We start from the raw sequence: 17363 nt of genomic DNA on the forward strand, positions 1-17363 counted from the left end.
GGCTGATAAACATCCCTTATGTACTCGTGTGGAGTTATGATATTGATGATATTGGTCTCAACATTTATGGGAGTACCAGAGATATAATGCTTGATTCTTTGCCCATTTACCACTCTAGGAAAATTACCTTCCGTGTTATTGATTTTGATGGCACCGGAATGATATACTTCCTCGACAACGTAAGGACCTTCCCATTTAGAGAGAAGCTTACCTGCGAAGAATCTTAAGCGAGAATTGTATAGCAGGACATAATCACCTACATTGAACTCTCGTTTTTGTATTCTTTTGTCGTGCCATCTCTTAACCTTTTCCTTGAACAACTTGGCACTCTCGTATGCCTAGGCCCTCCATTCATCTAATGAGCTGATATCAAACAACCGCTTCTCACCGGCAAGTTTGAAATCGAAGTTGAGCTCTTTGATTGCCCAATAAGCTTTGTGTTCCAGCTCAAGAGGTAAATGACAGGCCTTACCGTAAACCATTTTATACGGCGACATGCCCATGGGATTCTTATAAGCAGTCCTATAAGCCCATAGTGCATCGTAAAGTTTGCTAGACCAATTCTTTCGAGATCTATTGACAGTCTTTTGTAAGATCAATTTGATCTCCCTATTACTCAACTCCACTTGACCACTAGACTGAGGATGATAAGGAGATGCAACTCTATGGTTGACATCATACTTAGCAAGCATCTTGCGGAAAACACCATGAATGAAGTGTGAACCGCCATCAGTCATCAAATTCTAGGAACTCCAAATCTTGGGAAAATGACTTCTTTAAGCATCTTAATAGAGGTGTGATTATCAGCATTTCTAGTGGGGATAGCTTCTACCCACTTAGTGACATAATCAATAGCGACTAAGATGTGAGTATACCCATTGGAACTCGGAAAGGGTCCCATATAATCAAAGCCCCACACATAAAACGGTTCAATGACAAGTGAATAGTTCATAGGCATTTCCTGGCGTTTACTGATGTTCCCTATTCTTTGGCATTCTTCACAAGACAAGACAAACTTACGGGCATCCTTAAAGAGACTGGGCCAATAGAAACCTGATTGCAATACCTTATGAGCAGTTCTATCTCCAGCATGGTGTCCTCCGTAGGCTTCGGAATGACACTTCTGCAGGATCTGTCCATGTTCATGTTTAGGCACACAACGTCTAATAACACCATCTACTCCTTCCCTATAAAGGTGAGGATCATCCCAAATGTAGTGTCTCAAATCAAAGAAGAATTTCTTCTTTTGCTGGTAGGTGAAACTGGGTGGTATGTATTTGGCTACGATATAATTTGCGTCATCAGCATACCACGGTGCACTATGTGAAGTGCGGATGACATTTAATTGCTCATCAGGAAAGCTGTCATCAATAGGTCGTGGGTCATCAAGGACATTCTCTAGCCTGGACAAGTTATCTGCTACAGGGTTATCAGCACCCTTCCGGTCAACATCGTGCAAATCAAATTCCTGCAGCAGGAGAACCCATCTGATTAGCCTAGGCTTAGCGTCCTTCTTCTCCATAAGGTACTTAATAGCAGCATGATCCGAGTGAATAGTGACTTTGGATTCAACTATATAAGATCTGAACTTTTTACATGCAAACACGACTGCTAAATACTCCTTTTCCGTAGTGGCATAGTTTCTTTGGGCACTATCTAGACTTTTATTAGCGTAGTGAATAACATTCAACTTCTTGTCAACTCTTTGTCCTAGAACAGCACCAACAACATAATCACTAGCATCGCACATGATTTCAAAGGGCAAGTTCCAATCAGGTGGTTGAACAATAGGTGCGGTTATCTAGGCCTTCTTAAGTATTTTGAAAGCTTCCTCACAATCCTCATCAAAAACAAAAGGAACATCCTTTTGCAAGAGGTTGGTAAGAGGCCTAGAAATCTTAGAGAAGTCTTTAATGAACCTTCTATAGAAACCAGCATGACCTAGGAAACTTCGTATACCTCTGATATCTCTGGGGCAAGGCATTTTCTCAATTGCATCAACCTTAGCCTTATCAACTTCAATGCCTTTCTCAGAGATTTTGTGTCCTAAGACGATGCCTTCATTAACCATGAAGTGGCACTTCTCCCAGTTCAAGACGAGGTTCGTATCTTTGCATCTCTGTAAGACTCGATCAAGGTTGCTGAGGCAATCGTCAATGGAAGAACCGTAAACGGAGAAATCATCCATGAAAACCTCAAGAATCTTTTCACAAAAGTCAGAGAATATAGCCATCATACATCTTTGAAAGGTGGCAGGTGCATTGCATAAGCCAAAAGGCATACGTCTATAAGCAAAGGTACCGAAGGGGCAGGTGAAAGTGGTTTTCTCCTGATCAGATTGTGCAACAGGTATTTGCGAGAAACTTGAATAACCGTCTAGAAAGCAGAAGTGTGTGTGTTTAGATAGCCTTTCTAGCATTTGGTCGATAAACGGCAAAGGATAATGGTCTTTCCTGGTTGCCTTGTTCAGTTTTCGGAAGTCTATCACCATCCTATAGCCAGTAATAATCCTCTGTGGGATTAGTTCATTCTTATCATTAGGAACGACGGTGATACCTCCCTTCTTAGGTACGCAATGTACTGGACTTACCCAATCACTATGAGCAACATGATAAATGGTTCCTGCTTCCAGAAGCTTTAATATTTCTTTTCTCACGACCTCTTTCATCCTAGGATTTAATCTCCTTTGATGATCAGTAACTGGTTTAGAATCAGGATCAGTTTTAATCTTGTGCTGACATAGAGTGGGACTAATACCCTTAAGATCATCAAGAGTATATCCAATAGCCGCACGGTGCTTCTTCAAAGTTTTTAATAACTTCTTCTCTTCGTGATTCGAGAGGTGAGCACTAATAATAACAGGATATATCTCCTTCTCATCAAGGTAGGCATACTTAAGAGTATCTGGTAACTGTTTTAGCTCGAACACAGGATCACCCTTCGGTGGGGGAGGATCCCCAAGCAGTTCAACGGGCAGATTATTCTTGAGAATAGGATATTGTTCTAAAACAATTTTATCTATCTCATCTCTTTCATCCATATGCATATCATTTTCATGCTCAAGCAGATATTGCTCTAAAGGATCCGTAGGAGGTACGGCAATAGAGGCAAGAGCAATGATTTCATCCCTACGAGACGACTCTTTTTCACGGGGTTGTCTTCCAAACTTGGAAAAGTTGAATTCATGAGACACACCCTCGAAACTAACAGTGACAGCTGTTTAATGCAATCAATATGAGCATTGACAGTGTTGAGAAAGGGTCTACCAAATATGATGGGACAAAAGCTATCTTGTGCAGTAGCAAGGACGAGGAAATCAGTAGGGTACTTCGTCTTACCACACAAGACTTCTACATCTCGCACAATTCCCACAGGGCAAATAGTGTCTCTATTAGCTAGTGTAATAGTGACATCAATGGGTTCCAACTCAGCAGGTGCAATCTCATCTTTGATTTCATCATATAGGGACCGGGGTATTGCACTAACACTAGCACCCATATCACATAAACCAAGATAACAGTGATCTCCTATCTTGACAGAAACAACGGGCAGGCCAACTACAGGTCTGTATTTGTCTTTCGCGTGAGGTTTAGCAATTCTAGCGGAGTCCTCACAGAATTTGATAACATGCCCGTCTATGTCTTCGGCTAAGAGATCTTTGATAATAGCAACACTAGGTTAAACTCTAATTTCCTCAGGGGGTGCAAATGGTCTAATGTAACCCCTACGTATCACAGTTGGAGCTTTAGAATAATCCTTTTTCCTAGCAGGGTAAGGTGGTTTCTCAGCGTAGGCACAAGGAACAATAGGATCACTAAAGGCAATGACTTTCTCTTCAACTAGATTGGGTTTAACTATGTTAACTTCTACAGGAGGATGATACTTAAACCACTTCTCCTTGGGAAGATCAACATGAGCAGCAAAAGATTCACATAGAGAAGCTACTATCTCAGAGTCAAGTCCATTCTTAGCGCTAAAATCTCTAAAAGTGTTTGTTTCAACAAAAGATTTAACACAATCAAACTGGAAATTCATACCTAACTCCTTACCTTCTTCAAGCTCCCAATCTTCAGAGTTACGTTTGATTCTTTCCAATAAATTCCACTTGTGGTCAATATCCTTCTTCATAAAAGAACTGGTACAAGAAGTGTCAAGCATGGTACGATCATCTTGAGAAAGCCGAGCATAAAAGTTTTGAGTGATAATTTCTCTCGAGAGCTCATGATTGGGGCATGAATATAGCATTGATTTAAGCCTCCCCAAGCTTGAGCTATGCTTTCCCTCTCATGAGGCCAAAATTAATAAATATAATTCCGATCACGATGTACTAAATGCATAGGATAAAACTTTTGATGAAATTCCAATTTCAACCGATTGTAGTCCCATGATCCAGTATCATCACATAGCCTATACCATGTCAACGCCTTATACTTCAAAGATAAAGGAAAGACTTTCTTCTTTACCTCATCCTCGGGCAAACCTGCAAGCTTAAATAAACCACAAACTTCATCTACATAGATTAGATGCAAGTCTGGATGTGATGATCCATCTCCTGTAAAAGGATTAGCCAGCAGTTTCTCAAGCATACCCGAAGGAATTTCATAAAAGATATTTTCAGTAGGTACCTCAGGTTGAGGGGCAACTCCTCATGCTTCCATTCGTGGTGAAGATACCCCGAACAAATTTCTCAAAGGAACAGTTTCCATAGTGACAAGTGACAATTAATTTCAGCACAGTATATAAATGTTTCCTTACCAAATTCCACTTACCAAAGGCGCTTCGCTCCCCGGCAACGGCGCCAGAAAAGAGTCTTGATGACCCACAAGTATAGGGGATCAATCGTAGTCCTTTCGATAAGTAAGAGTGTCAAACCCAACGAGGAGCAGAAGGCTTTGATAAACAGTTTTCAGCAAGGTAATAACTGCAAGCACTGAAAGTAGCGGTAACAAGTGATGTTGTAGTGAGGTGAAACGAAGCAGGTGAAAAGTAACAAGTAACAAGAGTAGCAACGGTGCAGAAAAGTGGCCCAATCCCTTTTGTAGCAAGGGACAAGAATGAACAAAGTCTTATAGGAGGAAAAACGCTCCCGAGGACACACGGGAATTTCTGTCATGCTAGTTTCATCATGTTCATGTGATTCTCGTTCGTTACTTTGATAGTTTGATATGTGGGTGGACCGGCGCTTGGGTACTGCCCTTACTTGGACAAGCATCTGACTTATGATTAACCCCTCTCGCAAGCATCTGCAACTACAAAAGAAGAATTAAGACAACGTCTAACCATAGCATTAAACTAGTGGATCCAAATCAGCCCCTTACGAAGCAACGCATAGACTGAGGTTTAAGCTTCTGTGACTCTAGCAACCCATCATCTACTTACTACTCCCCAATGCCTTCCTCTAGGCCCAAATATGGTGAAGTGTTATGTAGTCGACGTTCACGTAACACCACTAGAGGAAAAGACAACATACAACATATCAAAATACCGAACGAATACCAAATTCACATGACTATTATCAGCATGACTTATCCCATATCCTCAGTAACAAAAGTAACTACTCACAAAGCATAATCATAATCATGATCAGAGGTGTAATGAGTAGCATCAAGGATCTGAACATAAACTTTTCCACCAAGTAATCCAACTAGCATCAACTACAAAGAGTAATCAACACTACTAGCAACCTTACAACTACCAATCGGAGTCGCGAGATGGAGATTGATTACAAGAGATGAACTAGGGTTTGGAGAGGAGATGGTGCTGATGAAGATGTTGATGGAGATGACTCCCCTCCGACTAGAGGAGTGTTGGTGATGACGATGGCGACGATTACCCCCTCCGGGAGGGAAGTTTCTCCGGCAGGATCGTGTTGGAAATATGCCCTAGAGGCAATAATAAATTAGTTATTATTATATTTCTTTGTTCATGATAATCGTTTATTATCGATGCTATAACTGTATTGATTGGCAACACAATGCATGTGTGGATACATAGACAAAACACTGTCCCTAGTAAGCCTCTAGTTGACTAGCTCGTTGATCAAAGATGGTCAAGGTTTCCTGACCATAGGCAAGTGTTGTCACTTGATAACGGGATCACATCACTAGGAGAATCATGTGGTGGACTAGACCCAAACTAATAGACGTAGCATGTTGATCGTGTCATTTTGTTGCTATTGTTTTCTGCGTGTCAAGTATTTGTTCCTATGACCATGAGATCATATAACTCACTGACACCGGAGGAATGCTTTGTGTGTATCAAACGTCGCAACGTAACTGGGTGACCATAAAGATGCTCTACAGGTATCTCGGTGTTCGTTGAGTTAGTATGGATCAAGACTGGGATTTGTCACTCCGTATGACGGAGAGGTATCTCGGGGCCCACTCGGTAATACAACATCACACACAAGCCTTGCAAGCAATGTGACTTAGTGTAAGTTGCGGGATCTTGTATTATGGAACGAGTAAAGAGACTTGCCGATAAACGAGATTGAAATAGGTATGCGGATACCGACGGTCGAATCTCGGGCAAGTAACATACCGAAGGACAAAGGGATTGACATACGGGATTATATGAATCCTTGGCACTAAGGTTCAACCGATAAAGATCTTCGGAATATGTAGGATCCAATATGGGCATCCAGGTCCCGCTATTGGATATTGACCGAGGAATCCCTCGGGTCATGTCTATATAGTTCTCGAACCCGCAGGGTCTGCACACTTAAGGTTTGACGATGTTTTATGCGTATTTCAGTTATATGGTTGGTTACCGAATGTTGTTCGGAGTCCCGGATGGGATCACGGAGGTCACGAGGGTTTCCGGAATGGTCCGGAGACGAAGATTGATATATAGGATGACCTCATTTGGTTACCGGAAAGTTTTCGGGCATTACCGAAAAAGTTTTGGGCTCATCGGTAGTGTACCGGGAGTGCCGGGAGGGGTGACGGGGACCATCGAGAGGGGTGTCACGCCCCAAGGGGTCTCATGGGCTATGGGAAGAGATAAACCAGCCCCTAGTGGGCTGGAATAAGTTCCCAGTAAGGCCCATAAGGTTTGAGAAGGGAAAAACACAAGGTGGAAAGAGTTTCCAAGTGGGAAGGTGGAATCCTACTCCAAGTAGGATTGGAGTAGGACTCCTCCACCTCAAATTTCGGCCAAACCTTGAGGGTTTGAGGATGCCTCCTCCCCTCCCTCCCTCTTATATATACTGAGGTATTAGGGCTGATTTGAGACAACTTTTGCCACGACAGCTCGACCACATACCTCCACGGTTTTTCCTCTAGATCGCGTTTCCGCGGAGCTCGGGCAGAGCCCTGCTGAGATTAGATCACCACCAACCTCCGGAGCACCGTCACGCTGCCGGAGAACTCATCTACCTCTCCGTCTCTCTTGCTGGATCAAGAAGGCCGAGATCATCGTCGAGCTATACGTGTGCTGAACGCGGAGATGCCGTCCGTTCGGCACTAGATCGGAGCGGATCGTGGGACGGATCGCGGGACGGTTCGTGGGACAGTTCGCGGGGCGGATCGAGGGACGTGAGGATGTTCCACTACATCAACCGCATTTCTTAACGCTTCTGCTGTGCAATCTACAAGGGTACGTAGATCGGAAATCCCCTCTCATAGATGGACATCACCATGATAGGTCTTCGTGCGCGTAGGAAAATTTTTGTTTCCCATGCGACGTTCCCCAACAGTGGCATCATGGGCTAGGTTCATGCGTAGATGTCTTCTCGAGTAGAACACAAAAGTTTTTTTGTGGGCGGTGATGTGCGTTTTGCAGCCCTCCTTAGTCTTTTCTTGATTCCGCGGTATTGTTGGATCGAAGCGGCTCGGACCGACATTACTCGTACGCTTACGAGAGACTGGTTTCATCGCTACGACTAACTCCGTTGCTCAAAGATGACCGGCGAGTGTCGGTTTCTCCAACTTTAGTTGAATCGGATTTTACCGAGGAGGTCCTTGGATGAGGTTAAATAGCAATTCATATATCTCCGTTGTGGTGTTTGCGTCACTAAGATGCGATCCTACTAGATACCCATGGTCACCACGTAAAACATGCAACAACAATTAGAGGACGTCTAACTTGTTTTTGCAGGGTATGCTTGTGATGTGATATGGCCAATGATGTGATGTGATATATTGGATGTATGAGATGATCATGTTGTAATAGTTAATATCGACTTGCACGTCGATGGTACGGCAACCGACAGGACCCATAGGGTTGTCTTTAAACTAACATTTGTGCTTGCAGATGCATTTACTATATTGCTAGGACGTAGCTTTAGTAGTAATAGCATGAGTAGCACGACAACCCCGATGGCGACACGTTGATGGAGATCATGATGATGGAAATCATGGTGTGACGCCGGTGACAAGAAGATCATGCCGGTGCTTTGGTGATGGAGATCAAGAAGCACACGATGATGGCCATATCATGTCACTTATGAATTGCATGTGATGTTAATCCTTTATGCACCTTATCTTGCTTAGAACGACAGTAGCATTATGAGGTAATCTCTCACTAAAATTTCAGGACGAAATTGTGTTCTCCCCGACTGTACACCGTTGCGATAGTTCTTCATTTCGAGACCACGTGATGATCGGGTGTGATAGACTCAACGTTCACATACAACGGGTGCAAAACAGTTGCACATTTGGAACACTCGGGTTAAGCTTGACGAGCCTAGCATGTGCAGACATGGCCTCGGAACACATGAGACCGAAAAGTCGAGCATGAATCATATAGTTGATATGATTAGCATAGAGATGCTTACCACTGAAACTATTCTCGACTCACGTGATGATCGGACTTGAGATAGTGGATTTGGATCATGTACCACTCAAATGACTAGAGAGATGTACTTTCTGATTGGGAGTTCTTAAGTAATATGATTAATTGAACTAATTGTCATGAACATAGTCTAATGGTCTTTGCGAATTACGATGTAGCTTGCGCTATAGCTCTACTGTTTTTATATGTTCCTAGAGAAAATTTAGTTGAAAGTTGATAGTAGCAAACTTTGCAGACTGAGTCTATAAAACCGAGGATTGTCCTCGTTGCTGCGCAGAAGGATTATGTCCTTAATGCACCACTCGGTGTGCTGCACCTCGAGGGTCGTCTGTAGATGTTGTGAACATCCAACTTACACGTTTCTGATGACTACACGATAGTTCAGTACAAAATACTTAATGGCTTAGAAGCAAGGCGCCGAAGACGTTTTGAAGCGTCACGGAACATAAGAGATGTTCTAAAGAGATGAAATTGTGATTTCATGCTTGTGCCCTTGTTAAGAGGTATGAGACCTCCGACAAGATTCTTTGTCCACGAAGTAAAGGAGAAAAGCTCAATCGTTGAGCGTGTGCTCAGATTATCTGAGTACGACAATCGCTTGAATCAAGTGGGAGTTGATCTTCCAGATAAGATGGTGATGGTTCTCCAAAGTCACTGCCACCAAGCTGTGAGAGCTTTGTGATGAACTATAACATATCAAGGATAGATACAATGATCCTTGAGCGATTCGCGATGTTTGACACTGCGAAAGTAGAAATCAAGAAGGAGCATCAATAGTTGATGGTTAGTAAAACCACTAAGTTTCGAGAAAGGCAAGGGCTAGAAGGGATACTTCGTGAAAAGGCAAAGCAGTTGCTGCACTAATGAAGAGACCCCAGATTAAACCCAAGCCCGGGACTAAGCGCTTCTGTTATGAGGGGAACGGTCACTGAGGCGGAGCAACTCTAGATACTTGGTAGATAAAGAAGGCTGGCAAAAGTCGAAAGAAGTATATTTGATATACATGATGTTGATGTGTACTTTACTAGTACTCCTAGTAGCACGAGGGTATTGGATACCGGTTCGGTTGCTAAGTGATTAGTAACACGAAATGAAAGCTACGGCATAAACGGAGACTAGCTAAAGGCGAGGTGACGATACGTGTTGGAAGTGTTTCCAAGGTTGATATGATCAAACGTCGCACGCTCCCTCTACCATCGGGATTGGTGTTAAACCTAAATAATTTTTATTTGGTGCTTGTGTTAAGCATGAACATGATTGGATCGTGTTTATTGCAATAAGATTATTCATTTAAAGAGAATAATGGTTACTCTATTTGCTTGAATAATCACCTTCAATGGTTTATTGAATCTCGATCGTGGTGTTGCACATGTTCATGATATTGGTGCCAAAAGATACGAGGTAATGATGATAGTACCACTTACTTTTGGCACTGCCCCTTGAGTCATGTTGGTATAAATTGCATGAAGAGGCTCCATGCTGATGGATCTTTATACTCTTTTGATTTTGAATCACTAGTGGCATGCAAATCATACCACATGAGCAAGGCCTTGTTTTCATTGAGATGAAACAAGATAGTAACTTGTTGGAAGTGATACATTTTGATGTATACAGTCCAATGGGTGCTGAGGCACGCAGTGGATATCATTATATTCTTACTTCAATGACGATTTGAGCAGATACAAGAGTATTTACTTAATGAATCACAAGTCTGAAATATTGAAAAGTTCAATTCTGTTTCGGAGTGAAGTTCGTCGTAACAAGAGGATAAACTGTCTACGGTATGATCATAGAAATGAATATCTGAGTTACGAGTTTTGGTACGCAATTAAGACAATGTGGAAATTGTTTTGCACTTCATGCCACCTGGAACATCATAGTGTGATGATGTGTCTGAACGTCATAGCCATGCACTATTTGGTATGGTGCATGCTATGATGTCTCTTATCGAATTACCACTATCGTTTATGGGTTATGCATTAGAGACAACCGCATTCACTTTAAATAGGGCACCGCGTATTTCCGTTGAGATGACACAGTATAGACTGAGGTTTAGAGAAATCTAAACTGTCGTTTCTTGAAAGTTTGGGGCTTCGACACTTATGTGAAAAAGTTTCAGTCCGATAAGCTCGAACCCAAAGCGGATAAATGCATCTTCATAGGATATCCAAAACAGTTGGGTACATTTCCTATCTCAGATTCGAAAGCAAAGTGTTTGTTTCTAGAAACGGATCCTTTCTCGAGGAAAGGTTTCTCTCGAAAGAATTGAGTGGGAGGATGGTAGAACTTGATGAGGTTATTGAACGATCACTTCAACCAGTGTGTAGCAGGGCGCAGGAATTTGTTCCTGTGGCGCTTACACCAATTGAAGTGAAAGCTGATGATGGTGATCATCGAGCATCGGATCAAGTTACTACAAACCTCGTAGGTTGACAAGGTCGCGTACTACTGCAGAGTGGTACGGTAACCCTGTCTTGGAGGTCATGTTGTTGAGCAACAGTGAACCTACGAGTTATGGAGAAAGCAATGGTGGTCCCGGATTCCGACAAATGGCTGGAGGCCATGAAATCCGAGAGAGGGTCCATGTATGAAAACAAAGTGTAGACTTTGGAAGAACTACTTGATGGTCATAGGACTATTGAGTAAAGATGGATCTTTAAAAGGAAGACAAACGATGATGGTGATAAGTCACTATTAAGAAAAGCTCGACTTGTCGGAAAGATGTTTCCGACAAGATCAAATAGTTGACTATGATGAGACTTTCTCACTCGTAGCGATGCTAAAAGTCTGTTAGAATTATGTTAGTAGTTGCTGCATTATTTATGAAATATTGCACATAGGATGTCAAAACATTGTTTCCTCGACGGTTTCCTTGAGCAAACATTGTATGTGATACAACCAGGAGGTTTTGTCGATCCTAAAGATACTAACAAGTATGCAAGCTCCAGCGATCCTTCAATGGACTAGTGCAAGCATCTCGGAGTTGGAATATACACTTTGATGAGATGATCAAAGTTTTTGGGTTTGTACAAGGTTTATGAGGAACTTGTATTTACAAAGAAGTGAGTGGGAGCACTATAGAATTTCTGATAAGTATATGTGGTTGACATATTGTGGATCAGAAGTAATGTAGAATTTCTGTAAAGCATACAAGGTTGTTTGAAAGGAGTTTTTCAAAGGAATACCTGGATTGCGCTACTTGAACGTTGAGCATCAAGGATCTATGGAGATAGATCGAAAGCGCTTAATAGAAGTTTCAACAAGATGCATGCCTTGACAAGTTTTTGAAGGAGTTCAAAATAGATCAGCAAAGAAGGAGTTCTTGGTTGCGTTGTAAGGTGTGAATTTGAGTAAGACTCAAAACCCGACCCCGGCAGAATAAAGAGACTAGACGAAGGTTGTCTTCTATGCCTTGGCCGTAGAATCTGAAGTATGCCATGCTGGGTACCGCACATGATGTGTGCGTTGACTCAAAGTCTGTTGAGAGGTACAGAGAGTGATCCATGATTGAATCACTAGCAGCGGTCAAAATTTACCCTTAGTAACTGATGGACTAAGGAATTTTTCTCGATTATGGAGGTGGTTAAAGAGTTCACCGTAAAGGGTTACATCTATGCAAGCTTTGACACTAATCAGAATAACTATGAGTAGTGAAACGGATTCGTATAGTAGAGTAGATATTTGGAGTATTTCCGTATAGCACATAGTAGCAGCATCTATAAGATGACATAAATATTTGTAAAGAACACACGGATCTGAAAGTTTCAGAACCGTTGACTAAAACCTCTCTCACGAGCAAGACGTGATCACACCCCATAACTATATGGGTGTTGGATTGGTTGGAATCACATGGTGATGTGAACTAGATTAATGACTCTAGTGCAAGTGGCAGACTGTTGGAAATATTCCCTAGAGGCAATAATAAATTAGTTATTATTATATTTCTTTGTTCATGATAATCGTTTATTATCCATGCTATAATTGTATTGATTGGAAACACAGTGCATGTGTGGATACATAGACAAAACACTGTCCCTAGTAAGCCTCTAGTTGACTAGCTCGTTGATCAAAGATGGTCAAGGTTTCCTGACCATAGGCAAGTGTTGTCACTTGATAACGGGATCACATCACTAGGAGAATCATGTGATGGACTAGACCCAAACTAATAGACATAGCATGTTGATCGTGTCATTTTGTTGCTACTGCTTTCTGCGTGTCAAGTATTTGTTCCTATGACCATGAGATCATATAACTCACTGACACCGGAGGAATGCTTTGTGTGTATCAAACGTCGCAACGTAACTGGGTGACCATAAAGATGCTCTACAGGTATCTCCGAAGGTGTTCGTTGACTTAGTATGGATCAAGACTAGGATTTGTCACTCCGTATGACAGAGAGGTATCTCGGGGCCCACTCGGTAATACAACATCACACACAAGCCTTGCAAGCAATGTGACTTAGTGTAAGTTGCGGAATCTTGTATTACGGAACGAGTAAAGAGACTTGCCGATAAACGAGATTGAAATAGGTATGCAGATACCGACGATCGAATCGCGGGCAAGTAACATACCGAAGGACAAAGGGAATGACATACATGATTATATGAATCCTTGGCACTAAGGTTCAACCAATAAAGATCTTTGGAATATGTAGGATCCAATATGGGCATCCAGGTCCCGCTATTGTATATTGACCGAGGAGTCCCTCGGGTCATGTCTATATAGTTGTCGAACCCGCAGGGTCTGCACACTTAAGGTTCGACGATGTTTTATGCGTATTTGAGTTATATGGTTGGTTACCGAATGTTGTTCGGAGTCCCGGATGAGATCACGGACATCACGGGGGTTTCCGGAATGGTCCGCAGATGAAGATTGATATATAGGATGACCTCATTTGGTTACCGGAAAGTTTTCGGGCATTACCGAAAAAGTTTTGGGCTCATCGGTAGTGTACCGGGAGTGCCGGGAGGGGTGACGGGGACCATCGAGAGGGGTGTCACGCCCCAAGGGGTCTCATGGGCTATGGGAAGAGATAAACCAGCCCCTAGTGGGCTGGAATAAGTTCCCACTAAGGCCCATAAGATTTGAGAAGGGAAAAACACAAGGTGGAAAGAGTTTCCAAGTGGGAAGGTGGAATCCTACTCCAAGTAGGATTGGAGTAGGACTCCTCCACCTCAAATTTCGGCCAAACCTTGAGGGTTTGAGGCTGCCTCCTCCCCTCCCTCCCTCCTATATATATTGAGGTATTAGGGCTGATTTGAGACAACTTTTGCCACGGCAGCCCGACCACATACCTCCACGGTTTTTCCTCTAGATCGCGTTTCTGCGGAGCTCGGGCGGAGCCCTGCTAAGATTAGATCACCACCAACCTCCGGAGCACCGTCACGCTGCCGGAGAACTCATCTACCTCTTCGTCTCTCTTGCTGGATCAAGAAGGCCGAGATCATCGTCGAGCTGTACGTGTGCTGAACGCGGAGATGCCGTCCGTTCGGCACTAGATCGGAGCGGATCGTGGGACGGATCGCGGGACGGTTCGCGGGGCGGATCGCGGGACGTCAAGACGTTCCACTACATCAACCACGTTTCTTAACGCTTCTGCTGTGCGATCTACAAGGGTACGTAGATCGGAAATCCACCCTCGTAGATGGACATCACCATGATAGGTCTTCGTGCGCATAGGAAATTTTTTGTTTCCCATGCGACGTTCCCCAACAGATCATCCTGCCGGAGCTCCAGATTGGTTCTGCTCAAGTTCCGCCTCGTGGCGGCGGAGAATCCACGAATAAGCTCCACTCTGATTTTTTTCCTGGATGAAACCCTTCATATAGCAGAAGAGGGGGGGCAGTGGGCCACCAGGGCGCCCACAAACCCTATAGCCCCCGCCAGGGGGGCAGGTGGCGGCTACCAGGCTTGTGGGCCCGTGGTAGCTCCCCTCTGGCACTTCTTTCGCCCAGTATTTTTTATATATTCCCAAAAAATTCCATGTTGATTTTCAGGGCATTTGGAGTTGCGCAGAATAGAGGACTCAGACTTTCTACTTTTCCAGTCCAGAATTCCAGCTGTCGGTATTCTCCCTCTTCAAATAAACCTTGCAATATAAGAGAGAAAAGGTATAAGTATAGTACCACAAAGTATAATAACAGTCCATAAAGCGATAAATATCAACATAAAAGCATGATGCAAAATGGACGTATTACTCCTCATACTATGGTCATCTCCAGGAGTGGTTCCAGCTATTGTCACTCCGGGGTTGCCGGGTCATAACATATAGTAGGTGACTACAACTTGCAAGATAGGGTCTAAAACACACATATATTGGTGACAACATAATAGGTTGTGATCTGAAATCATGGCACTCGGGCCATAGTGACAAGCATTAAGCATGGCAAAGTAGCAGCAACATCAATCTCAGAACATAGTGGATACTAGGGATCAATCCCCGTCAAAACTAACTCGATTACATGATAGATCTCATCCAACCCATCACCGTCCAGCAAACCTATGATGAGATTACTCACAAACGGTGAAGAGCATCATGGAATTGGCGATGAAGGAAGGTTAATGATGACGATGGCGACGATCTCCCCTCTCCGAAGCCCAGAACGGACTCCAGATCTGTCCTCCAGATGAAGAACAGGAGGTGGCAGCGCCTCCGTATCGTAAATAGCTATGAACCCTTCTCCTTTATTTTTTTCGGGTGAGACAGACTAAATAGAGCTAGATTTGGAGGCGGTGGAGCGTCGTGGGCTCCACAAGCCTGACAGGCGCGGCCAGGGGGGCCCGCGCCTGGTGGGCTTGTGGGCTCACGGCTCCACTTCCTCCGCTGATTCTTGCGCCAGTATTTTTCATAAATTCCAGAAAAATTCTCCGTAAATTTTCAAGTCATTCCAAGAACTTTTATTTCTGCGCAAAAACAACACCATGGCAATTCTGCTGAAAACAGCGTTAGTTCGGGTTAGTTCCATTCAAATCATGCAAATTATAGTCCAAAACAAGGGCAAAAGAGTTCGGAAAAGTAGATACGACGGAGACGTATCAACTCCCCCAATCTTAAAGCCTTGCTTGTTGATTGCAATCTCTCGCGTTAGCTAGACGAATGCTGATGACAACAAACCTTCTCCTGCAACGGCACCAGAAGAATGCTGCTAGCACTCCCCGGCAATGAAACTAGAAGAATGTTGTTGATGGCCCACCAGCGCGTGGGTTCGCAACAGTTTTCGAGGGTAGAGTATTCAACCCAAATTTGTTGATCGCCTATAGGAGGTGAGAGAATACTCTCGAGTATTAGCAGCTGAATTTGTCGGATTCAACCACACCTGAAAGATTAGTATCTGCAAGCACAGTAGTAACAGCAAAGTAACGAGTAACGGCAGTGTAGCAAGCAATAGCAGCGGCAAGGAACAGCAGTAGCAAGTAGCAACAGTAGCAAGCGACATTAGTAGCAACAGTAGTAGTAGCAGCAGCATAGCAAGACAAGTAACAGCGGTAGCAACAGTAGTAGCAGCAGTAGGACAAACTCGTAGGCAATGGGTCGGTGATTTGTTTGGATGATATTCATCATGCAACAGCTATAACATGGAGAGATATGTGGCTAGCTCCCGTTCGTCAATGTAATGTAGGCATGCATTCCGTGTGTCGTCATACGTGCTTAGGGAAAATAACTTGCATGACATCTATTGTCCATCCCTCCCGTGGCAGCGGGATCCAAAAGGAAACTACGGGATATTAAGGTTCTCCTTTTAATAAAGAACCGGTCCAACACATTAGCACTTGGTGAACACATGAACTCCTCAAACTATGGTCATCACCGGGAGTGGTTCCGGTTATTGTCACTCCAGAGTTGCCGGATCATAACACATAGTAGGTAACTACAACTTGCAAGATTGGATCTAAAACACACATATATTGGTGACAACATAATAATTTCAAATCTGAAATCATGGCACTCGGGCCCTAGTGACAAGCATTAAGCATGGCAAAGTAGTAACAACATCAATCTCATAACATAGTGGATACTAGGGATCAATCCCCATCAAAACTAACTCGATTACATGATAGATCTCATCCTACTCATCACCGCCCAGCGAGCCTACGAATAGATTACTCACGAACGACGAAGAGCTTCATGGAATTGGAGAGGGAAGAAGGTTGATGATGACGATGGCGACAATTTCCGCTCTCCGGAGCCCAAGACGGACTCCAGATCTTCCCTCCAGATGAAGAACAGGTGGTGGCGACGCCTCCGTATCGCAAACGCGACGAAAACTTCTCTTTTTATTTTTTCTGGGACGAAAGGGATCTTATAGACCTGAGATTGGGGGCGGCACAGCCGTGTGGGCCCACAAGCCTGCACCACGCCACCAGGGGGGTGGTGGCGGAGCAAGGGATTGTGGCCCACTAGCCCACCCCGTGAGGTGGAACTTGGCGCAGATATTTTTGATATTTTCCAAAACTCCTCCCCGTAAATTTTCAGGACGTTTGGAGAACTTTGATTTCTGCACAAAAATAACACCAAGGAAATTCTGCTGAAAATAGCGTCAGACCAGGTTAGTTCCATTCAAATCATGCAA

Source organism: Hordeum vulgare, chromosome 7H, assembly GCF_904849725.1.
Source record: "Hordeum vulgare subsp. vulgare chromosome 7H, MorexV3_pseudomolecules_assembly, whole genome shotgun sequence".
In the NCBI taxonomy this organism is placed as follows: domain Eukaryota; kingdom Viridiplantae; phylum Streptophyta; class Magnoliopsida; order Poales; family Poaceae; genus Hordeum; species Hordeum vulgare.